Source organism: Balaenoptera acutorostrata, chromosome 3 (assembly GCF_949987535.1).
Source record: "Balaenoptera acutorostrata chromosome 3, mBalAcu1.1, whole genome shotgun sequence".
Classification (NCBI taxonomy): Eukaryota; Metazoa; Chordata; class Mammalia; order Artiodactyla; family Balaenopteridae; genus Balaenoptera; species Balaenoptera acutorostrata.
Genome location: NC_080066.1, coordinates 27,387,314 through 27,413,517, shown reverse-complemented (window position 1 = coordinate 27,413,517; position 26,204 = coordinate 27,387,314). Strand labels below are relative to the sequence as shown.

General features: G+C 40.1%; 2 long non-coding RNA genes across 3 annotated transcripts in view; one reads left to right on the top strand and one right to left on the bottom strand.

Annotated features, from left to right (window-relative positions):
- Positions 1 to 14,763: 14,763 nt before the first annotated feature.
- LOC130707481 (uncharacterized) lies at positions 14,764 to 25,447 on the top strand. Its single transcript, XR_009007364.1, has 3 exons — positions 14,764 to 15,126; positions 16,314 to 16,487; positions 24,801 to 25,447. It is a non-coding gene; the product is annotated as an uncharacterized LOC130707481 (long non-coding RNA).
- LOC103004920 (uncharacterized) overlaps positions 23,466 to 26,204 on the bottom strand; it is a 21,373-nt gene continuing 18,634 nt past the window's right edge. For both annotated transcript variants that reach the window (XR_449770.2, XR_449771.2), the window contains one exon: positions 23,466 to 24,503. This is a non-coding gene — a long non-coding RNA (uncharacterized LOC103004920). The remainder of the gene's footprint in view (positions 24,504 to 26,204) is intronic.

Genomic DNA, 26,204 nt, shown 5'->3' with positions numbered 1-26,204 from the left:
AGGAGTAAGCTGCCAGTCTCAACTATTTCTACTGTTGCCTGAGTGCTGTCCTTCCACAGAGAAGGCAAAGACCCTTAAGCCAAGAAGTTAGTTTCTTTTCCTGCCTCACCAGGTTTTACTTAATCTCTGTGTGCCTCAGATGATTTATCCAAGACATGGTACCTATATCAGAGGGTTCTTGCAAGGATAAAGTGAGTTAATATATTGAAAACAATTTGAACAGTGCCTGGCATGCAGTAAGTCTTGTATTTGTGTTGGCTATTCATCTCCCAAATAATCATAATCATAATCATAATGACAGTAATAATAAAACTACTCACCATGTCAAAATTATCCAAAAATTTAAATTTAAATCATATCACTTGAACAAATATTATGTAACACATCTGCTTCCATTTTTAATGGCGAAAGATTTCGTGACTGAAGGTATCTTTCTAACTCATGTGAGTGGTTTCACATACTCTTACTCATTTAATACGGCCGGGGGGGTTTCTTGACATTTCTTACACCTCAGCAGTTCTGCGGGCATTTTCTGTGGGCCTCTAGCACACAGACAGCAGACCACACAGATCGTTTCAGGAGCTCCCAAAGTCATCCACTCTTTCTCTCAGGCTGGGCAAACGGAACTTAGGGCCCAATTCTGGGACGACTCTCTCTTCCAGAATGATTCCTCTGTCCTTCTGGAGCAGAGCCATTCCTGCCTTTTACCCTGCTTTGAAAATTATTCTTTCTGAATAGAATGCACCACAAATGCCCCATGCTGACTCTTAGGTCGCTCAGAGAAGTGAGAGGCCAGATGATATCCATTAGACAGAAAGTAATGGTGACATTAGTCTAATAAGAGTACACTGGGCTTCTAGTAATTCAGAGTGCTTAAACTGCATTATTACAATTTTGGCAGAATTTACCCTAATGGACTGAGAGAATTAAAATGCTGCAGATATGGACATTGTAATGCATTTCTTCTTTCAGTGTGGATGTGTGTGCTTAAACTGGCCTGGCTATTTGAAATACAAACAAAATAAGATTTGTCTGGGGAGGTGAAATGTAAACTAAGTGTTAACACGAGAGATGAAGCTAGAATAGGGGTGCTTTGCTGGCCTGGGGGTGGGCAGGGCTGAGAGTAACTTCCTTCTCTGAGGTGGGGAGGCCCCAGGGTAGAGTGTCCACGGGAGAGAGTGGAGCTGTCAGGGGCAGTGGGGAGGCATCCGCGAGGTCAGAACTGCGTGCTTTATTGCTGGCACTCAACTCTGAGGCCAGGAAGAAGGAAGGTGCCCAAGATGAGATGGGAAAAGTAGCAGGAGGTTGATCCACTGAGAAAGGCCCAGCTAAGTCTTGGAGGGGATGGGTCATGGTGGGGGGGAACTCTGCAGGATTACAAACAAAGAGACGGCATAACTAGACTGGTATTTTAGAAAAATACAGCAAAAATTAAAATGCCAGCAACAAAGCAGTTCAGTGGGCATTAGAGAAACTCTGAAAGCTTATTGCTTATCTCATCTGAGTTAAACTCAGCTGAGGCCACACCTACAGCGATCAGCAGAATCTGGTGGTACCCCCCAGCCACACCTGGTCAGCCTAGAGCTTCTAACAGAACCTGACACAATTTGCCCTTGAAGACAAGGAGGACAGGGAGGGGGAGGGGGAGGAGCAGTGGGGAAGGGGAGCCCTCTGAGGTTGTTTCCAGAAGACAGAATATTTGAGGGCATCAGACACATCAGGATTGCTGAGATGGGGGAGGGAGAAGGGAGACGTGCGAGGGGAGTTAGGTCAGCAGGACAGGGCACAGAACGCGACCCTGCTCAGTTCATCAAGATGGACCTTACATGGTAGGATTCTGAACTTCCTTTTGATTAGAACACAGAAGAAATGAGCCTCTTACAAGAGTTCAGAAGTTTAAAACAAAACAGTTGCTCAGTCAGATCTCTAGCTTTTCCTGGTTCTAAGACCTGTGAGGACCATTTCCAACAAGTTCTCTGAAAGCAGTGTCCCCAGCACACCCCCATGGTCGACGCGGGAGCAGATTTCGCGAAGCCACCTCTGTCCTTTTGTTTAGTATAATAAGTTAATATACATACAAATTTTATACATGTAGATATAGACATGACACATGAAAGGCATGAAGATACTAATATAGAATCTCTCTATACATCAAATGACAACATTACCAATAATTCTGAGACCATCTTACCCTGCTCTGACAGCATGCCCTGTTATACTTGCTAAAAATTTGTGCTTATTATTTGCTTGATTTGATTTATATTTTCCTATTACACACATCTGTAAACAACATGTTATTTATTTTGTGAGTTTCTGAACTTCATCTAAATGGAATGGGTTGTATTTGTGTTCTTCTGCTCATTGCTTTATCTCTCTTTTTTTAAATTCTGTATATCTTATTTTATTTTTTTTACTAAGTTTATTTATTTATTTTTATTTTTTTAACATCTTTATTCGAGTATAATTGCTTTACAAGAGTGTGTTAGTTTCTGCTTTATAACAAAGTGAATCAGCTATACATATACATGTATCCCCATATCTCCTCCCTCCTATGTCTCCCTCCCACCCTCCCTATCCCACCCCTCTAGGTGGTCACAAAGCACCAAGCTGATCTCCCTGTGCTGTGCGGCTGCTTCCCACTAGCTATCTATTTTACATTTGGTAGTGTATATATGTCCATGCCACTCTCTCACTTCATCCCAGCTTACCCTTCCACCTCCCTGTGTCCTCAAGTCCATTCTCTACATCTGCGTCTTTATTCCTGTCCTGCCCCTAGGTTCTTCAGACCCAATTTTTTTTAGATTCTATATATATGTGTTAGCATACAGTATTTGTTTTTCTCTTTCTGACTTACTTCACTCTGTATGACAGACTCTAAGTCCATCCACCTCACTACAAATAACTCAATTTTGTTTCTTTTTATGGCTGAGTAATATTCCATTGTATATATGTGCCACATCTTCTTTATCCATTCATCTGTCAATGGACACTTAGGTTGCTTCCATGTCCTGGCTATTGTAAATAGAGCTGCAATGAACATTGTGGTACATGACTCTTTTTGAATTATGGTTTTCTCAGGGTATATGCCCAGTAGTGGGATTGCTGGGTCATATGGTAGTTCGATTTTTAGTTTTTTAAGGAACCGCCATACTGTTCTCCATAGTGGCTGTATCAATTTACATTCCCACCAACAGTGCAAGAGGGTTCCCTTTTCTCCACACCCTCTCCAGCAATTATTGTTTGTAGATTTTTTGATGATGGCCATTCTGACTGGTGTGAGGTGATACATCACTGCAGATTTGATTTGCATTTCTCTAATGATTAGTGATGTTGAGCATCCTTTCATGTACTGGTTGGCAATCTGTATATCTTCTTTGGAGAAATGTCTATTTAGGTCTCCTGCCCATTTTTGGATTGGGTTGTTTGTTTTTTTGATATTGAGCTGCTTGTATATTTTGCAGATTAATCCTTTGTCAGTTGCTTCATTTGCAAATAGTTTCCCCCATTCTGAGGGTTGTCTTTTAGTCTTGTTTATGGTTTCCCTTGCTGTGCAAAAGCTTTTAAGTTTCATTAGGTCCCATTTGTTTATTTTTGTTTTTACTTCCATTTCTCTAGGAGCTGGGTCAAAAAGGATCTTGCTGTGATGTATGTCATGGAGTGTTCTGCCTATGTTTTCCTCTAAGAGTTTTATAGTGTCTGGCCTTACATTTAGGTCTTCAATCCAGTTTGAGTTTATTTTTGTGTATGGTGTTAGGGAGTGTTCTAATTTCATTCTTTTACATGTAGCTGTCCAGTTTTCCCAGCACCACTTACTGAAGAGGCTGTCTTTTCTCCACTGTATATTCCTGCCTCCTTTATCAAAAATAAGGTGACCATATGTATGTGGGTTTATCTCTGGGCTTTCTATCCTGTTCCATTGATCTATATTTCTGTGTTTGTGCCAATACCATACTGTCTTGATTACTGTAGCTTTGTAGTAAAGTCTGAAGTCCGGGTGCCTGATTCCTCCACCTCCATTTTTCTTTCTCAAGATTGCCTTGGCTATTCGAGGTCTTTTGTGTTTCCATACAGATTGTGGAATTTTTTGTTCTAGTTCTGTGAAAAATGCCATTGGTAGTTTGATAGGGATTGCATTGAATCTGTATATTGCTTTGGGTAATATATTCATTTTCACAATGTTGATTCTTCCAATCCAAGAACATGGCATATCTCACCATCTGTTTGTATCATCTTTAATTTCTTTCATCAGTGTCTTATAGTTTTCTGCATACAGGTCTTTTGTCTCTTTAGGTAGGTTTATTCCTAGGTATTTTATTCTTTTTGTTGCAGTGGTAAATGGGAGTGTTTCCTTAATTTCTCTTTCAGATTTTTCATCATTAGTGTTTAGGAATGCAAGAGATTCCTGTGCATTAATTTTGTGTCCTGCTACTTTACCAAATTCATTGATTAGCTCTAGTAGTTTTCTGGTAGCATCTTTAGGATTCTCTATACATGACATGTATAGTATCATGTCATCTGCAAACAGTGACAGGTTTACTTCTTTTCCAATTTGGATTCCTTTTATTAATTTTTCTGCTCTGATTACTGTGGCTAAAACTTCCAAAACTATGTTGAATAATAGTGGTGAGAGTGGACATCCTTGTCTTGTTCCTGATCCTAGAGGAAATGCTTTCAGTTTTTCACCATTGAGAATGATGTTGGCTGTGGGTTTGTCATATATGGTCTTTATTATGTTGAGTAAGTTCCCTCTATGCCTACTTTCTGGAGGGCTTTTATCATAAATGAGTGCTGAATTTTGTCAAAAGCTTTCTCTGCATCTATTGAGATGATCATACGGTTTTTCTCCTTCAATTTGTTAATATGGTGTATCACATTGATTGATTTGCATATGTTGAAGAATCCTTGCATTCCTGGGATAAACCCCACTTGATCATGGTGTATGATCCTTTTAATGTGCTGTTGGATTCTGTTTGCTAGTATTTTGTTGAGGATTTTGGCATCTATGTTCATCAGTGATATTGGCCTGTAGTTTTATTTCTTTGTGACATCTTTGTCTGGCTTTGGTATCAGGGTGATGGTGGACTCGTAGAAATGAGTTTGGGTGTATTCCTCCCTCTGCTATATTTTGGAAGAGTTTGAGAAGGATAGGTGTTAGCTCTTCTCTAAATGTTTGATAGAATTCGCCTGTGAAGCCATCTGGTCCTGGGCTTTTGTTTCTTGGAAGATTTTTAATCACAGACTCAATTTCAGTGCTTGTGATTGGTCTGTTTATATTTTCTTTTTCTCCCTGGTTCAGTCTCAGAAGGTTGTGCTTTTCTAAGAATTTGTCCATTTTTTCCAGGTTGTCCATTTTATTGCCATATAGTTGCTTGTAGTAATCTCTCATGATCCTTTGTATTTCTGCAGTGTCAGTTGTTACTTCTCCTTTTTCATTTCTAATTCTATTGATTTGAGTCTTCTCCCTTTTTTTTTGATGAGTCTGGCTAATGGTTTATCAATTTTGTTTATCTTCTCAAAGAACCAGCTTTTAGTTTTATTGATCTTTGCTATTGTTTCCTTCATTTCTTTTTCATTTATTTCTGATCTGATCTTTATGATTTCTTTCCTTTTGCTAACTTTGGGGTTTTTTTCTTCTTCTTTCGCTAATTGCTTTAGGTGTAAGGTTAGGTTGTTTATTTGTGATGTTTCTTGTTTCTTAAGGTATGATTGTATTGCTATAAACTTCACTCTTATAACTGCTTTTGCTGCATCCCGTAGGTTTTGGGTCGTCGTGTTTTCATTGTCATTTGTTTCTAGATATTTTTGATTTCCTCTCTGATTTCTTCAGTGATCTCTTGGTTATTTAGTAGTGTATTGTTTGGCCTCCATGTGTTTGTATTTTTTACAGATTTTTTCCTGTAATTGATATCTAGTCTCATAGCATTGTGGTTGGAAAAGGTACTTGATACAATTTCAATTTTCTTAAATTTACCAAAGCTTGATTTGTCACCCAAGATATGATCTATCCTGGAGAGTGTTCCGTGAGCACTTGAGAAGAAAGTGTACTCTGTTTTATTTTTTGGATGGAATGTCCTGTAAATATCAATTAAGTCCATCTTGTTTAATGTGTCATTTAAAGCTTGTGTGTCCTTATTTATTTTCATTTTGGATGATCTGTCCATTGGTGAAAGTGGGGTGTTAAAGTCCCCTACTATGATTGTGTTACTGTCAATTTCCCCTTTTATGGCTGTTAGCGTTTGCCTTATGTATTGAGGTGCTCCTATGCTGGGTGCTTAAATATTTACAATTGTTATATCTTCTTCTTGGATTGATCCCTTGATCATTATGCAGTGTCCTTCTTTTTCTCTTGTAATAGTCTTTATTTTAAAGTCTATTTTGTCTGATGTGAGAATTGCTACTCCAGCTTTCTTTTGATTTCCATTTGCATGGAATATCTTTTTCCATCCCCTCACTTTCAGTCTGTATGTGTCCCTAGGTCTGAAGTGGGTCTCCTGTAGACAGCATATATATGGATCTTGTTTTCGTATCCATTCAGCCAGTTTATGTCTTTTGGTTGGAGCATTTAATCCATTTACATTTGAGGTAGTTATCGATATGTATGTTCCTATTACCATTTTCTTAATTGTTTTGCATTTGTTATTGTAGGTCTTTTCCTTCTCTTGTTTTTCCTGCCTAGAGAAGTCCCTTTAGCATTTGTTGTAAAGCTGGTTTGGTGGTGCTGAATTCTCTTAGCTTTTGCTTGTCTGTAAAGGTTTTAATTTCTCCGTTGAATATGAATGAGATCCTTGCTGGGTAATCTTGGTTGTAGGTTTTTCCCTTTCATCACTTTAAATATGTCCTGCCACTTTCTTCTGGTTTGCCGAGTTTCTGCTGAAAGATGAGCTGTTAACATTATGGGGATTCCCTTGTATGTCATTTGTTAGTTTTCCCTAGCTGCTTTTAATATTTTTTCTTTGTATTTAACTTTTGATAGTTTGATCAATGTGTGTCTTGGCGTGTTTCTCCTTGGATTTATCCTGTATGAGACTCTCTGTGCTTCCTGGGCTTGATTGACTATTTCCTTTCCCATATGAAGGAAGTTTTCAACTATAATCTCTTCAAATATTCTCTCAGTCCCTTTCTTTTTCTCTTCTTATTCTGGGACCCTTATAATTCGAATGTTGGTGCATTTAACATTGTCCCAGAGGTCTCTGAGATTGTCCTCCATTCTTTTCATTCTTTTTTCTTTATTCTGCTCTGCAGTAGTTATTTCCACTATTTTATCTTCCAGGTCACTTATCTGTTCTTCTGCTTCAGTTATTCTGCTATTGATCCCTTCTAGAGAATTTTTAATTGCATTTATTGTGTTGTTCATCATTGTTTGTTTTCTCTTTAGTTCTTCTAGGTCCTTGTCAAATGTTTCTTGTATTTTCTCCATTCTACTTCCAAGATTTTGGATCATCTTTACTATCATTACTCTGAATTCTTTTTCAGGTAGACTGCCTATTTCCTCTTCATTTGTCTGGCCTGGTGGGTTTTAACTTGCTTCTTCATCTGCTGTGTGTTTCTCTGTCTTCTCATTTTGCTTAACTTACTGTGTTTGGGGTCTCCTTTTTGCAGGCTGCAGGTTCGTCATTTTCATTGTTTTTGGTGTCTGCCCCCGTGGCTAAGGTTGGTTCAGTGGGTTGTGTAGGCTTCCTTGTGGAGGGGACTGGTGTCTATGTTCTGGTGGATTAGGCTGGATCTTGTCTTTCTGGTGGGTAGGACCGCGTCTGGTGGTGTGTTTTGGCATGCCTGTGACCTTATTATGATTTTAGGCAGCCTCTCTGCTAATGGGTGGGGTTGTGTTCCTGTCTTGCTAGTTGTTTGGCATAGGGTGTCCAGCACTGTAGCTTGCTGCTTTTTGAGTGGTGCTGGGTCTTAGCGTTGAGATGGAGATCTCTGGGAGAGCTTTCGCCATTTGATATTATTTGGAGCCGGGAGGTCTCTGGTAGACCAATGTCCTGAACTCGGCTCTCCCACCTCAGAGACACAGTCCTGACAGCCAGCTGGAGCACCAAGACCCTGTCAGCCATACGGTTTTTGTGATAGTGGACAAACCACGTATCCCTGCTGTGTTTCAGTTTCCTTATCTTTTTCTCTGAATTCCTCTGGTTCTGAGCATCTGAAGACCTCATGAGTCAGAGACTGTGGTTCCCATGAACCTTCTGCACATCACATTCATTGCTTTATCTCTTCAACATTATGTTTTTGATATGTATCCATATTGCTGAGTGTTTTGTAGTCCATTCATTTGCACTGCTGTGCAAAAGCTATTTTGGTGTATTAATATACCACATTTTATTTTCCATTCAGCTGTCAATGAACTACAGGCTGTTTCTCATGCATCAGTGTAGGCAAACAAATAATATCAAGTGTAACTTAGTAAAGATAGATTCACATGTTATTGCTCAAGTGTGTAGTTTTCTAATCTTCTTTATCCAGAATATGACATAATCTCTAGACGATTAAAATGACCCCATATCCTTCTGGAATTTCCAGTGCCTTTTAATAACAACCAACAGAGAACTATGATTATTTTATCTGGCAATAATCAGTATGCCCAAATTCTCTTTTGCAAATAAGAACTCTATTTACTTTTATATGAATCAAAATGTCAGACAAAATTGATGTTTTCACATGAAAATTAAGAAAGTGACTAGAACATATGCTTAAATAGAAGGCCATTGAGTATTTGAATGGAAAAAGAAGAAAAAATAATTATAGATCAGGCCCCCTCTGGGTCTGCTTCTGACGAAAAAAAAAAATGAGTGGATGAAAAATCAAAACCACAAGGAGATATCAGCTCACACCTGTCAGAATGGTTATCATCAAAAAGACAAGTAATATGAAATGTTGGCAAGATGTGGAGAAAAGGGAACCCTCGAAAACTGTTGATGGGAAGGTAAATTGGTGCAGCCACTATGGAAAACAGTATGGAGCTTTCTCAAAAAATTAAAAATATAACTACCATATGACCTATCTATTTCACTTCTTGGTATTTATACAAAGAAGAAGAAAACATTAATTTGAAAAGATATCTGCACCCCCATGTTCATTGCAGCATTATTTACAATAACTAAAATATGGAAACTTAACCTAAGTGTCCGTCAACAGATGAATGGATGAAGAAAACATGGTATATATGTGTATGTATGTATATATATATATATATATATATATATATATATATATAATATTAATATAATGGAATATCATTCAGCCATAAAAAAGAAGGAAATCTTGCCATTTGCAACAACATGAATGGACCTTGAGGGCATTATGCTAAGTGAAATAAATCAGACAAAGACAAATACCTTTGTATTTAACTTTTGATAGTTTGATCAATGTGTGTCTTGGCGTGTTTCTCCTTGGATTTATCCTGTATGAGACTCTCTGTGCTTCCTGGGCTTGATTGACTATTTCCTTTCCCATATACGTGGACTCAAAAAAAAAATAAAGCTGAACTCATAGATACAGAGAACGGATTGGTGGTTGTCAGAGGTGGAGAGTTGGGGGTGAGCAAAATGAGTGGGTGGTCAAAGGCACAAACATCAAACTTCCAGTTATAAATAAATAAGTCCTGGGGATGGAAGGTACAGCATGGTGACAGTAGTTAATAATTCTGTATTGTATATTTGAAAGTTGCTAAGAGAGTAGATCTTAAAGTTCTCATCATAAGAAAAATTTTTTGTAACTATGTGTGGTGATAGATGTTAAATAGACTTATTGTGGTCATCATTTCACAATATATACAAATATGGAGTCATTATATTGTACACCGGTAACTAATACAGTGTTACATGTCAATCATACCTCAATGCCTGGCACATGGCCGGGAATCTTTGAGTATCTTGAAGTGAATAATAATGCAGAGATAGCTCTGTTATATGTTCCACCTAGTCTAACAGTGAGATTAACGTTGCCCTGGAATCCTGCACCCTCCTGAGTGGAGTCCTGAGTGGACCCTCTGGATGACCAGCCATGTACTCTAGTTCCTCGTTGGCCGGGGCATCATGAACTGTCTCAGGGGCCGTGCAGCTGGGGACAGTGTTTCACTGAGGGCTCCTTTTAGGTATCCGCTCCCCTTTGTAAGTCTGATAACAGCACAACGGACCTCAGGTCATCATTTGTTTTTGCACCAGATCAGATTGCCACGGGGTCAGTCCCCTGGATTTGTGCCTGAGCGGCCAGGACAATGACCAAAAGCTCCGGATCTCCTCCTCCACTCTGCCAGTTCCTCTCTGTAGGGAGCAGAGTTCCAGACTGTGCCAACATGATTAGGAGCAGAGGAGACTCAGCAGTGGAAAGCGAAGCGTCACTTCCCGAGATCTATGATTAAAGAGGTCGAGCCTAAACCTTGGTCCTGGATAGAACACGTTTTATGAGGCAACAGTCCTCAAATTTATTTTTCAGAAATCAGCAATATTTCTCACGGCAACCACTCAATTTATGGGCCCTTTCAGTGAACAACTGTGGAGTACCACTGTACCTCTGCTCCGGGTACCCTGAGCATCACGACGGATACTGCCAAGACCACAGTCCCTGCCTTTAAAGCCTCCTTACTGGAACTCAGGGTCCAAAACTGTTACCCTTGGGGTAATCCCAGCCTGCTGCCTGCTTTTGTGTCACTGTGATGGAAGAAGGATTTTTACATTTTTTAATGGTTGAAAAATCAAAGGAAGAATAGTGTTTCTTTTCTTTTTCTTCTTTCTCTTTCATTTCTTGTGACATATCTGGCTAAACAAAATACTCATTAGAATAACCCCACTCTGCTACTGTGCTAGCCATGGATGTCAAATTGCTGGGATTTGGGGGATTATCTTAAATACGCCAAATAACCAATTACTGTGATTTCTGGTTTACAAAATGTTGGATTACTGGATGTTATTGTCCATTGGAAATTAGTAGGAACTTCTAACTCCTGAAATAGAACTATATTTGAGACAATGTGTCCAACATTGTATATGATCATTAAGCCTGTTTTTCTCTCTGCTAACCTGCCTTTGAAAACATCAATAGAGACTGAAAGGCAAAAACCTTACAGTTCTGCCTGGGGTCAACTGCTGTGATTTAGTCTAGAAATAACTAGATAGGAGTCAGACTCATAGGAGACTCTGAAATTGGATCATTGCCTCTGCAGCTTGGTTTGCTCTTGAGGTTAAGATTTTTGGAAGGAGATCAATAATTATCAGATGTATCAAATCCACTGAAAAAATAATTACACAGGGGGCTTCCCTGGTGGTGCAGTGGTTGAGAATCTGCCTGCCAATGCAGGGGACACGGGTTCGAGCCCTGGTCTGGGAAGATCCCACATGCCGCGGAGCAACTAGGCCCGTGAGCCACAATTGCTGAGCCTGCGCGTCTGGAGCTTGTGCTCCGCAACAAGAGAGGCCGCGATAGTGAGAGGCCCGCGCACTGCGATGAAGAGTGGCCCACTTGCCGCAACTAGAGAAAGCCCTTGCACAGAAACGAAGACCCAACACAGCCATAAATAAATAAATAAATAAATAAAATTAAAATAATTACACAATATTTAACTGGTGTCATAACATGAGAGAATGGTCTTTCTTGAAATAAAGAATGACACTGATACTACTATCTTTAAATCAAGATAAGAAAGAACCCTACAACTCTCTCTCTGTCTGTCTGTCTCTCTGTCTTTCTATGTGTGAGCATGTGTATAAAAATGTAAAACTATACACACACACACACACACACACACACATACATTTCTCTTCTTTTTTCCATAATAAATGAAATAATGACTATAAAAAGTATAAAGCAGCCTGAACCTACAAAAGTTGTCATGGACATTCTAGGTAATTTTGTTTCAAATTGATAGATTCAAACTACTTCCCGATGAGTAGAAATGAACTAAATCATATCAGTAGCTTTTACGAAATACATTGGTAGTTTAACTTACTGAAATTTATTAACTGGCGTTCACTGTAGTGGTTAACCTCTCTCTCTTCTTACTTGTTTGTGTGGGGGGCATTGAATTTCTTCCTTCCTCCCTTTCTTTTTTCTTTTTAACATTTCTCACTCATTCCTATAACTGACATGCTAAATGCTTCGAGAATGTGGACGCCAAGTGTCAACTAAAAGCATGTATACAAATATATGTAAATTTTCAATATCCCGCTTTTATTTATTCAATAAATAAAAATTGAATAAGATTTGCAATATCTTGTAGATATATGCTTTTATTAAATTTTTAAAAAAAATATTAGCACTTATGAAAGAAAAGACTGGTGGGATTGGTCATGGAGGAAGGGATTGAAATTTGTGGTGAAACCAGGATAGTTTTACTGCAGGGCAATAAAGGCAGAAAAATGCTTTTGCTAATGATGATGATCTCTCCCATCCCTTTTCTTAACCATACTGTTTTACTGGTCCGTGTGGCCACTAGGAGTTTTATGTTTTCCATGATTTCCAATGAGCTTACTCCATTTGGTGGAGGAAAGTTACTGAATGCATAGTACATGTAATTTAAATTTTGTAACTGTAAAAATTTTCTTATCTATGTAAAATTAACTAATCTGAAAAAACTTATTTGTTAGATTGTTAATTATGTTTTGATTCGGAAAATGTATATGTGATTGTTCAAGGAACAGAAGAAACTGGCTAAGTGTGTGTTGACACTTCTGGGGGTGTGGGAGGAGCCTCCTGCTTCTGTGCATAACGTTCATTTGTTTTTCATTTGTATTTTCTGTTTAAAATGTTAATGCACTTGGGAGAGGGGATGGTCACAACCACTCTAGTCTGAGTGAGTTTATCCTCTGTTTTACTGAAGGTAAAGACACTCTGTGTACACAGCTGGACTTGGAGGAGTAAGGACAGGACACACCATCAACGTAATGGAAGAGGGGCGGCAGGGAGATGCGGTTGAGGTACCCAACACTAACTCAGCGCCCAGCGGAGAGGACCATCTCTGATCCTACGGAGGACTTCGCAGCTTGTATAAAATGACACTTAATCATTAAATTATGGGGAAAATCTTGTTATGTTAGTCTTGAATAATAGACAAATTTTAAACAAGATGTAAGAAAAAATGAAGTTACTCTATATTTGTCATTTTCACCCCTTAAAATTTAAGTTCTTCCAAGTTTAAGATGTTTATATAAAAGTGCTATGGTACCACTTTTCTAGTTTTTCAGAGTAATCTAAATTATGTCTTTATTGAAAAACATATTTAGCTGGTCATTGTTAACTATTGGAATCTCTCTGGAAGGATATTCACAGGAAACAATTGATATATTTAATCACTATTTTGGGGTCCATATATTATTTTTAACACAGTCTGTAAAAAACAGTCCTGGCCTCTCCTGATGCCAATCTTTGGTTGCAAGGATATATCTTCTAGTAATTACTCAAAGTTAAAATGATTATACTACTCTGTGCACGTAAGGATGGCAGGTGAGAGTTGAGAATAGATAACGCATCAGCACACAAAGCAGAGAGGCAAGGAGGACAGATGTAGTCACAGACATAGGAGTTCAGGAGACCAACCCTTAAGTTGCAGGGACGAAGTGTCAAAATGGCTCAGGACTCCCTCTGACACTGGGGAACTGAGAGCTGAAGAGTCCTCACCTAAGTGCTGTTGAATTAAAGACAATTCAGTGACAGAAATGCATGATTTTCACCCTACAGCTTTCATGAAACAAGTTGGACAATGCGTATGTTTCTTCAAAAACAAGCTCTATGTGTTGAGAGCTAAGGATTGGGCTACGCCATCTCATTACAATTCTGGACTTCCTCTTTAGCATCTGACAAAGCTTCTATATTTTCTTAAGACCTCCCAGAAACAAACAGGCAACACTGAAAAAAAAAAAAAAAAAAGGAAGTTAAACAATGATTGGCTAAATTTGAAAGATACATAACTTTTTCACATGATACCGTTCCTAATGCAACACCCCTTTCTCTGCTGTTCTCCCATTTTCCAAATAAAGCCACCCTGAGGAAGTGGTGTCAATCAGCTTAATTAAAAATACTTCCTTCATCTTTGCTACAGTACACTTTCTTCTTCTTGGCTGGCTTTTACAGAAATGAGTGATTTAAGTTCTTAGAAGAGATTGCTGCTCGTGTTACAACAGCTGATGAACTTGGGACCCCCTCTCACACTTGCTCTTTGGGGACCTGTAGTGTAGTTAGGTAAGCAGCGATCTCATTTTTCGTCATTGCAGTTTTACTGACATTGAAATGAAAGATGCGAGGTAGCTGTCAATTTACTTCTTCAGTTTGTTTTGGCTTTTGTGCTTTTCCTCTCAAGGAGCTACCTCTGAGGAAACATGAAACTTTATTTTTCTGCTTACTTATTGTCACTATAAAAGCAATACCTGCTCATTAAAGAAGTGGAAAAGATTAGAAGAAAGATAAGAAGTTACTGATAATCCCTACCACTTAGCAAACAAACACTGTTTATATTTTCCTTGATTTTGAAACATGTTTAGGAAGTCTTTGTACATTATTTTTGTAGGTTTCCAATAACTGGAAATGAGAAAGCTCCTCAATCTGTTCTGGAAACTCGACATTCTTAAATGGTTACTTAAGCCTAAAATATTTCAGTCGAGTTAAACTTTGACCAACCCAGGTGACTAGTTTATAGGTCTTAAAACCTTGTGGAAAACTGTATCAGCAAAGACCACACACCCCGAATTCCTGGACGGTGTCTGGTGTTTTCTTTCCCTAAGTATTTCAGACGCATTCTTCCATTTGAAAGCTTTGCATCTTACTCAACAACTTCTGTATCTAAACTATGTTAAAGATACATGGAAAAGAGATGACATCACAGAGCTGATTTTGTTCTTTTAGCCTTCTGTTCAGCTGAAGTTGAGCAGCGGTAATGAGTCATGCTGTCTTGTGACCAGCCGGGCACTTTTCCAATCAGAGAGACTGTTAAGATCTCTGACAACAGAACCTGTCATTGTTTGAAGAGTAGATATCAACGGTGACCTGTATACTTGGTGATCCAGGCTTCTGTGAGTAACAAAATGCGTTCCCATCCCTGCTGAATGACAGAACACCAGTAATGAGGTAGCACTTAGTAAAGCTGACTCATTTCCTCGTTTATAGATGAAGGAGATTGTCCAAGAAATAATCTCCCAGGTAAGTCATGGTTCCTTCAGGTAATACGTGGTGAGTCTTTTCAAAGCAAGGCTGACTGTAACACTGCCTTGTCAGTGATGAGGTCTATGAAAAAGCAAATTTCTTTACGAAATAATGTCAGACATTAAAAGCCAGGTCCATTTTTATCCTTAACCATGGATGCATTGCTGATTTCAGATGCTACTCACAAGAAAGAATTCCCGTTGCACAATCAGGTGTACAGATGCTTGAAATTTTCCCATTAGTTAAAATGTGGTATCAGTGTCAACTTTCCTTTTTATTTTCCACCACGCACATTTTGTGGTGACGCTGCAGCTGTTACCCTGGACATCTCTGGGAGATGTCTGTGGGGGAGTGCTGGATACCCCCTCCATACAGCCCCATTCCACTGGGCTGTGGGATTTCCAGCCAAGTCAGGTTGACTTGAACTGACTCAGCAGGTGCTGCCATCTTGGGAAACCAGGAGACCTCCTCCTTCCTGACTTGCTGTAATCTCCTGGGCTTTACAGTCAGGCTGCCTTTACAAACACATTTCTCAAAGCCAATTTGGAGCATATTTATTTTTTAAAGTACAAGAAGCCTGTTGGGAGAAAAACATTAGATCAATGCAATCCTCTGAATACCACCCAAAGTCGTAACTCATTTCTTCTTAGACTAGATTTTATTTACGAGTATTTTTTTTTCATTGAAGTATAGTTGATTTGCAATGTTTCGGGTGTACTGCAAAGTGATTCAGTTATACATCTATCTATCTATCTATCTACTTTTTTCAGATTCTTTTCTATTATAAGTTATTACAAGATACGGAATATAGTTCCCTGCGCTATACAGTGGGTCCTTGTTATTTATCTATTTTATATTTACTAGTGTGTGTCTGTTAATCCCATGAGGATTCTACAGGAGTGGAAATAGTTTCCTCTAACTAGGATTTCATTACTTTCACTCATTTATAATGTGTGCCTTGCCCTCTGTTGCCTCTTTCCCTACTTGGTATGCCTTCTTCTGAATTCTCATGGAACTTTAACAGTTGTGCCATTAATTCTTTTTGTTGTTGGGAAATCACAAATTATGAAACGTTAAACTGAGCACATTTAAAAATAACCGAGGCTTTTCTGCTGTTTGGGTAAGGCCACTTGCTTGTTTGGGGTTGCTAATGGGAATAAATGACCATGTGTGATTACTTCTAGATCCAGCTTGTTTGCCCGGAGGAAAGAATTCATTGAACAGCCACAGACTACATTCCAGAACGTTAGCCAAGCACTTTGCAACAGGGTACCATTGGGTCATAGCAAGGCCTGCCACCACTCCTGGCAGAGCGACTCCAAATACCTGCCCATGGGACAGAGGTCTGGTTGCAGGAGGTCAGTACGGGCTCTCATGGCAAGAATTTTCAAGAGTGCTTCTTTCCTCCGTTTAGTTTCCTGATAAAGGGCCATTGGAATTTTTAAGTCTCTGGAAATGCGTGGGACTCTTTTTTTTCAGTAGATGCTTTATATGCTTTGCTATGAGTTCTCCCAGTGAACTTCGATCTAAATTTTACATTGCAGGGTGGTGATGTGAGTGTGTGTGTGGGAGGGCGATAATTTCAAATACTTCAGGACCCAGAATAGATTTGTCACTGTTATTTCTCTCCTTCCTTGCCGACAAATCACAATGCTATTGTTCCGCGTTTGGAATCTGAGAATCTGCAGAAGCAGCTCATTGGTCCTCAGGGAGGATGACAGTTAGCACGGCAGGTGGAATGCTGCACCTCCCGACCTCCCAACCCCTCTTTTATCTGTTTTACAAATTGGACAACTCTGCTTTGATCTGCTTTCGTGTAAGAGGTCATCAGAGCACGAGGAGATAAAAGTTGTCAAAGCTGAGCCCAGAAAGAGGTTGGTGCCGCCACGTGTGGTCACTCAGAAGAGAAGTAGGGTTGGGGCTCAAGTAATGTGTGTGAGCTGCCCGTCCAGGTGGGCCTCCTCTGGATTCTCAGGGGCTTATCCGCAGACAGCCTTGAATGGATGGTGACAGAGAGCATCGTCCTGGAGCCCAGATGCCTCGGTGCCTGTACTGGGGGATGGGGCCTCTAAGGAGGTGGTAAAGGTTAAATGAGGTCATCAGAGAGGATCCCTCATCCAATAGGGTTAGAGCCCTCAGGAGGAGACAGCAGAGAGCTTCACCCCCACCCCCGCTCCCTGCATTTTCTCTCTGTCTGTCTCTGTCTGTCTCTCTCTCCTCCCTGTGAGGACACAGTGAGAAGGCAGCCGTCTGCAAGTCCGGAAGAGAGCCCTCACCAGCGCTTGGCCATGACTCCAGCCTCCAGAACCATGAGAAATAAAGCCCTGTTGTTTTAGCTGCCTGGTCTGTAGGACTTGGTTATGACAGCCCGAGCTGACCTGTACCCAGAGGGGCCTCTCCTTCTGAGGGGCCAGTCCTGCTTTCCCCACCTGCCCTCTGCTTGGTGGTGCTCTGGGTTTTCTCACAGCCTGTGCGTTCCTGCCTCCCATCTCGATTAGAAGCTTCATCTTTAGGACTCCAGTAACAGGCCATATCATTATTTGCACCCCTTGGGCACTATCCAGATACATTTCTCACACTATAAAGTGTAATATTTGCTGATTGATTAACTAGTCTGAGAGATGATTAGCCAAGTTGTACCTATATCTCGAAATAGTTTGTTTTTACTTTGGTTTCAGAATTGGCAAAGAAATATGGGGACACTTATGCACAAAATTTCTGGCTACTTGGTGATATGAGTGTGTTGTTTATTTTCTCCTGGAATGATCCATATTCAGAGAGTTACCTCAGCACTGACCTTTATCTTGCATATAAACATAAAATGGGGCCCAGGACTCCAAATTCTACAAAACTCACTGTAATTTTCTTTGAATGGTAGTCGTTTTATCAATAATATTAAAATCCCATTAAATTATCTGATCCTAGACCAGGGTGCTTCATACTGTTCTCTTTCTTTGTAATTATTTAATCTCTTTTTAGTAGAAAAGAGGAAAAATCCCTTGAACCAGAAATGATTTCTTTCTACTCTAAAAGTATTCCTTTTTTCACTCTGGGTGAAATAAACTTAACAGAAAGGAGCTGAACTCTCCACTCCAGGCCACACGATTTAATGTGATGCAGGATTTTCAATTAATGGCAATACCTTGGACTTGATCAGAAAATCAAGCCACAAGAACTGAAGCCACAAGGGGTAAACACTTTTTCATTGTTTTTACAGAAAGACTATGTATGTCAAAAAATAATCCAAAAAGGATTTTTCATTTGCATTTCTAACCTAAAATGGCCCCATGCTTAATTTAACGTGCTTGATGTACGTTATGGAATTATCAGTTACCTTTCTATTAAATTGCAAAAATCAGGGACATTTTGTTTAATCAACACTAATGTTCAGAAATGTGTTATCCGTGATGTTATCTGTTCTATCTGAACTTTGCCAAATTTTTTTAAAAAACTGCTCTGCCACCATGTCATTAAATTATGACATCTGAGTGAAAAGGCTGCATCACAAGCTAGTGGCCCTGTGACTCGCCTGAGCCCCACCTGACTGATGCCATTGGCTCCATCCCAGAAGCAAAGGTGAGGGAAGCAATGACAATTATCTCAGTGATTTTGGCCACTGTCTTCTTCCTCAGCAACACAAAGGTGGCACAGGCGAAATGAGAGAGACAGTTGATGCTGTAAAAGTTTTGCTCAGGCTGTTGAATTTATTTAGATAATTGCTTAAAAAACTTCTGCCACGTCGACTTCGTTCTTCTGAAATGACTCTGTGTCTTAATACATTTAGGATTACATTCAGCTGCAAGTTACAGAGAGTACAATTAAGAGAGGTATTTCACACTGAGGTTATATTTAACTCACATAAAAATACATACTGAGGAGGAGGGTTTGGGGCTAAAGCAGCTTCATAGTAACATCTTCAAGGATCCAGTGTCCTCCTCTCATTTCTGACCCTCCTCCCTGCCCTACAGGGTTTATTCTCATGGTTCTAGGATGCCTGCTGCCCTTTGAGGCAGCTCCATGTTCAGGTTTTTTTTTTTAAAGGGGAAGATGGTTGTTCAACAGGTATAAAGTTTCAATTATGCAAGAGAAATGAGTTCTAGAATCCGCTGTACAATACTGGGCTTATGGTCAACAATGCTGTATTGTACAATCACAAATTTGTTAAGAGGGTAGATCTCGTAGTAAGTGTTCTTATCACAAGAAAGAAAGCAAGCAAGAAAGAGAGAGGGAGAAGGAAGGAAAGAAAGAGAGAGAGAAAGAGAGAAAGAAAGAGAGAGGAAGGAAGGGGAGAAGGGAGGGAAGGGGTTGGGGACAGCAGGAAACTTTTGGAGGTGATGGATAAGTCTATTACGTTGATTTTGGTGACAGTTTCATAGGTGTTTGCACTCGTCCAAACCCATCAAATTGTACACATTAAGTATGTGTAGATCTTTGTAAATCAATTATGCTTTAATAAAGCTGCTAAAAAGAAAAAGAAAAAAGGGAAGAGTCCAAGGAGTCTTTCTCCTGAAGAATCCTTTTTTGTTTGTTTTTTACATATTTGAGAAGTATGGTCCTCCCAGGAAATTCTGCTTACCTCTCACAGTCCAGAACTTGGCCACATGTCCATGCCCAGCTGCAGAGGGGCTGGAATTAGCTTTCCAGCCTCCACAGTGAGCGGGGGAAACAAAAGACAGGGATTGAAAGGCTTTTGGGTGGCAAACCCACCCCCTCTGCCATCCTGTCTTTCATGGATGCGGTGTAAGAGGCATAACGGACAGTCACGTTGTGGGTTTATCTCCTCACTTTGTTGACTCTCCCCAAACAAAATTCCAATAAAAAAAAAATCCCAATTAAACAAGGTCCTACAATATTGCATGGAGAACTATATTCAATATCCTGTGATAAACCATAATGGAAAAGAACATAAAAAAGAATGTATGTATATGTATAACTGAATTGCTCTGCTGTACAGCAGAAATTAACACAACACTGTAAATCAACTATACTTCAATTTAAAAAAAAATCCCAGTTGATTTTGACCAGTTCACTGGAACTAAGAGTGACACGAAATGATCCACAGCAGGTTCGAACTCTACTGCTGTCACTCACCAGCTGTATGACCCGGGCAAGATACTTCAAGCCTATAACCCTGAGTTTCCTCATCTCTAAAAACGAGCTTCCGCCCTTGGTAGATTTCGACAGGAACAGCTCTGATGTGTCACTCCTTTCGTATGAATTCCTCTTCACACTGAATCTAGGCTTAGCTCAGACCTTCTTTAGCCAGTGGGACATCAAAACACACAAAACAAGCAAACAGAACACAGTGAGCATGAGGTCAGCTGGTCTGAGGGGCAAGGTGTGGGGAGGGGGTGGCAGAGAGGAAAGACCTTCCAGGAAGAGGGGCCCAGCTTCTAGCTGTCCCAGCCAAGCCCAGCCCCTGGTCACCTGGGAGCTGACTGCAGCTGCCTGCAGAAGCCCAGGCCAGACCTGTGCAAGGTCTAAGCAAAACACCCATGGGTATGTTAAAAAAGTCGGGCATTGTTGGTTTAAGCCACTAAGTTTTGGGGCAGAAAAAATAACTGGTACACACACCAACTTTCCAGTGTTGCTGCTGGGATGAATTACAAGGGTTGTGAGGCACAAAGCAAGCACTGGAAAATACTAGTTATTATTATTGTTGTCGTTATTGTTATTTTCCATTGTACAACATAGATACATGAAAAAGACTTGCCAATTAGAAAAAAAAAAATCTGCAGATACTTTCTTAGCACCTGCAATCTGTTTGGCATTGTCCTGTGCTATGGGGCTTTTCTTTAAGAAGCTTATATCCTGGCTGATACATTTAAGATAAAGAAACAGTGCATTTATTACCACAGGTTATAAATACACGATAGGAGACCCAACTCTATGAACGTAATGAGTAAACATTCAAGGAATCAGTACAGGTTTTTGGAGGAAGCTTCACAGGAAAATGTATTTCTTGGTCTTGAGTGTAGGGAAATATTTAATAATACTATTAATATTTGGCATTTGTTGAGAGCTCCTTGTGTTCCAGGCATGACAATAAGCATTTACATGCAATTTCAGATTTAATCCTTACCATAAACTTATGAGCCAGTTTTATCCTATTTTTGTTTACTTATGAGGACCCAGAATGAGGAAGAATTAAGGAATTCCCTGATCTGTCCAATATTTCCCCTCTGATCAGCAGTAGAGCTGAGATTTGATGCCAGGGTTTCCTGATTCCAGAGCAAATGCTCTTCTTCTTTGCACAGAGGCTGGCCGAGAAATTAACTGTATTTATACCCTAAGAAAACTCATTCTGACGTTGACGGGACAGTTAATTGTTATTGTGGTCACAAGCCTACCGTTACCTACGTTCTAAAAGGTCCTAAGTAAATGTATTAACAGAAAGTTCTTTTAATGATTAAAAGACATAACATACTGTTCTAGAGCAGAAGAATAAAACCAGCTAACACGTATCTAGGGCTTACTCTGTGCCAGGCACTTGTCCCAGTGTTCTTTGCATTTGGTACTTACTTGATTCCTTCCAACAGGAGGAGGGTACATTCTTTTACTTTCCCCACTTTAAACCAGATACAGAGATATTAAATCAATCTCCAAGTCACCTGACTGAAAAAATGGTGGGTCAGGGATGGAAACCAGGATGTCAAGCTGTGTTCTGCCCACTGAGCCCAAGTCCTCTGCTAAGCGCTGTGTGAGCTCTTCCACACGGGAACTCAAACCTCGACAGAACCAAGAGGTGGACGAACGTGTACAGAGTGACAATCTCTTCTGCACATTTCAGCTCGTGCCACGCAAAGTGTCATCCCATCAAAGACTAGGACCCTGAGCTCCAGAGAATTAGTGAGCGTGGATTTTGTTAGCAAGGAAGCTGGGGTTGGAAGCAAGGCATTCTAATCTAATGGCAGACTCACTTTTTGGGGGGTCTTTTTAACATTAATTGTATTTAATAAAAGTTCTACATGAATGTAGTTTGAAGAAAGAAATTGTTCTACCAGGCTTCTTATGAAACAACAGCTATTTGCAGCCCCCCTCTCTGATATGTCCTCCTTCCCAGAGGAAACTTTTTTCAAATCTTTTCGCTCTTGGGATTTCTAGCATAGCTCAAAAACCACGCTGATATTGCTATTTCTTGATTTTCCAGTTCTAGGAATAATCTGTTGAATCCCCACCACGGACAATGAGAAATGACCCCTGATCATCCCCTCTCCCTCATCCTTCCATAATTACACTTTTAATCTGATTTTCTTCCTCTGCTCAGCTCCTTGTTTTCTCTGTAGTTAATGGTTTTATATTTGTTTCTATTTTGCTTAGGGTTTTATGTATTTATCACGAATTAGCCCCCAAACTCTCCTCTAGCTGGTAAGTCCTCCCTCACCATATTCACACGGTAACTGTTCTATCCCTGTTCACCCACCTCCCCAGACTCCTCTCCCAGCCAGAACCTTCTCTCTGCTCCGTTCGGCAAGAGATGCCTCCCAGGCCTCCTGCAGAAGCTGCTTCTGGAATTTTCTTTCACCATCACTATGGGAATTCCCTTTACCTTGCTCTTGTGTTTTATCTCTATTTCTGAGATTTCAGGAAGTCCTTATTCTTGGTTGACTTGCTCAGTTTGGTGAGCATATCTGTGTCCGCATGTCTGGGTCAGGCGGTGCTTGTGGGTCTGCAGAACCTCGGGGACTAGAGTGCGGCCCTGCCTGGGTGCCACTACTGAATACTGCCAGTTCTCTTCTTTCATGCACATAGTAGGGCCACTTTTCTTCCCATCCTGCAAGTCGGGAGCAGTCGTGATTTGCTTTATCCGTGAAACGTGTCTCTTCCAGCAGAAGCCTTAGGAGCCGGTGTGTGATCTGCTGTCTCCTCCTCCTTCCTTTGGTGTCTGGATGTGACTCAGCGTCCAGTGCTGGGTACGGAGGAAGTGAAGAGCAGAACTTTGTGGTGCTTGCCACTGAGATTTGGGGGTTCTTTGTTACTGGAGCAGAACCAAGCGCAACCTGGCTGGTCCCAGTGCAAGTCATAGACATGAAACCTCCAGCTGCATCGTGTTGCAACTCATCCAAGTTCCCTTCAGTAACACTTGGTGATTTATCTCTTTTTCAGCAACTACTGCAGCCAGGCAAAGGCTAAGAACTTCACATTCATTATCTAATTTACTCTTTCCACTAAAGTAGGACTTGTTCTAATTTCCATTTAATCCCAGTATCCCATTTAATCCTATTGTCTAATTTAACCCACTCTTCACACTGAGGTAGGTACAATTAATCTCATTTTACTGATGAATAAAATGATGCTCAGAGAGGTTCAGAAACATTTTTAATGTTATACCGAAAGCCTGGATTTGACATCAGTTCTGAATCATGCCAAAGTACCTGGAGCATAAATTTGGAAAAATCAAGATAGCCTTTCAAGTTACTTAGAGTCTTCTATTCTTTGAAAAAGTTCAAAATATAATGTAGTCCATGTAGTAGGAACATAATGTCCTCTGCAAAATTCCCCTTAGTTTAGCCAAGAATTTATAGCAGAAATAAAATTGAATTTATTAAAAATAACAGTATTTAAGTGCATGTAACTGAGTCTTTTTTAAGGCATTAAATACTCATACATTTGTATGTAGGCTTTCTAGAAACCACTTAGGATAAACACCTGATTTTGTGTTTAGAAATGTTTACACTATATATTTCTGGTTCTCTTGCTCTTAGGTTAAAATCCATTTCCAAATGATCCTTAAGAATGATTATTTTTCCCTTGCTGAGATTTCACTGAATACAGAGAAGAGGAAAGACTGAGTATATCACGAAAGGAAACACTCTATTTGCCACATTACACATTGATGAGAGCAAAGTTCCACAGATTAATTCAAGTGGGTATTTGCTGCAGTTTCCACTGTTGTAAGCCATGGGAAAGCAAACAATTCAGGTTAAAATCCTATTTTGACATGAACTGTCTGATGACTTTTCTTGGCGCTTTACTTCCCCTGAGTATATAAAAGCCAAAGAGTATTTTTTTTCACTTTTGTCTGAACAATCAAAACAGTCATCCAAAAAATCAGTAATTCAATGGGTAATACAAATACTAGTTACAGTTAATTGAATTAATAGCATGATAGATTTTGCCAAAGGCTAAATTTGTATATCTCATGACAGATTTTGCCTGAATCTTCAAACTTGTTGAGAAAATCCCAGAAAATTTGAATCCTGGGCTAAGGATGTGTTCCTTGCTCAAAACGGTTTGGGACTCTCTTGTGGATGTTGTAAACCTTCCACAAGGTTCACTACCTTCAGGACTGTGAATTAATGACCTTCGTTTGAGGCCCAGTCTTTCGATGTTTCTTAGTAGTAGCTGGTGATTCATCGGGGGAATGTTGATTTCTGGTAAAAACAAACAAACAGAAGTTGAAGTGTGATCCTTAAGTCATGGGCCCGACCATCCATCCCAAAACATTTCCCAAAGAGGAATTTCCTAATTCCTTTTCATTCTATCTTTTGAATTTTAAACTGTGTGACTTAATGAAAAAAACGAAGGTAAAAATGAAAGGAGCACATTTTGGGATTCTGTATAGATGGACCACACACGCACACACAGGGGACTTCATATTCGTGCAGGAAGAAACACTTGTGAATGCAAAAGTCACGCTCATTTTACTTTATTTTTTTTGACTTTTGCAGCACTCTCGGACTTTCTTGTCAACGCGCTCGCCCACACTAGCAGCTCCCACGTCTGCGGCTTGACAAAGAGCTGCTCTTCCTCAGCTGTCAGCATCTGTCTGAGCGGAACCACTGCGTTTCCCGGAGGAAATCCGGCTGCAGCCGCCCCTGCGCACAGGCTTGCCCTTCGCCTCTCCCTGCTGGCCTGGCGGCGGGCATTCTGCTCCCATTCTGCCCCCAGGCTCCCAGGCGGGGATTTCTTCCCGCCCTTCTCCCATCCCCACGCCCTCCCCCAGTCTCACTGACCACTGCTGTCAACTGGCGCCTGCCTTCTTGCAGACAGGAGAGGGTCTGCTGTCATGTTCCTGATGCTGTGAGGAGAGCCCTGGGTGACAATTTGGCACTTCTGCCCCGTGTTCAGAATTTCAGCGAGTGGTGACCCTCGCTTTAGGACCAAGCATCCCCTCCAGCCTGACAATTTAGAGCAGCGTGCACAGATGCTGTGTCCATCTGCATTAATGTCATTGGACAGGAGTCATTTCAGCCTCCGCCGAGTCTTTCAGTTTTTCACTTTTTGGGAAATGCACTATTAATACAATTTGTCACTATTCTCTAAGGAGCACTTATTATGCTGGGATTTTAGTATGTTTTACCAATTTAGTTGTCATAATGGCCTGCAAGTGCCTTGATTTTATTTTATTTTATTTTATTTTATTTTTTTTTAATTATTTTTTTTAACATCTTTATTGAAGTATAATTGCCTTACAATGGTGTGTTAGCTTCTGCTTTATAACAAAGTGAATCAGTTATACATATACAATATGTTCCCATTTCTCTTCCCTCTTGCATCTCCTTCCCTCCCACCCTCCCCATCCCACCCCTCTAGGTGGTCACAAAGCACCGAGCTGATCTCCCTGTGCTATGCGGCTGCTTCCCACTAGTTATCTATTTTACATTTGGTAGTGTATATATGTCCATGACACTCTCTTACCCTGTCACATCTCACCCCAGCCCCTCCCCATATCCTCAAGTCCATTCTCTAGTAGGTCTGTGTCTTTATTCCCGTCTTGCCACTAGGTTCTTCATGAAGTGCCTTGATTTTAAAACCTTATTTCCCAGGCCTTTTGAGAGCTCACTATAACCTGAGATTATTTTCCTAATGGACAGCTTCTATAATGTACTTCTTAAAAGCCAAATGGTACTTATCACTTCATTTTGCATATTGAATGACATTTTTAGCTTGGTGTTAATAATCCAACATTATAATAAAAATAATAATAGCAAGGATTTGAAAATCCATTACAAATCTCCTTAAACCCAGGTGAACTCATTAACTCTTAGATAAAAGAAATTGGAATTAAAAGAAAAGACTTGATTTTATTCTGCCTCCTGTGATGACTGAGGAAGAATAAGAAGTAGAAGTGA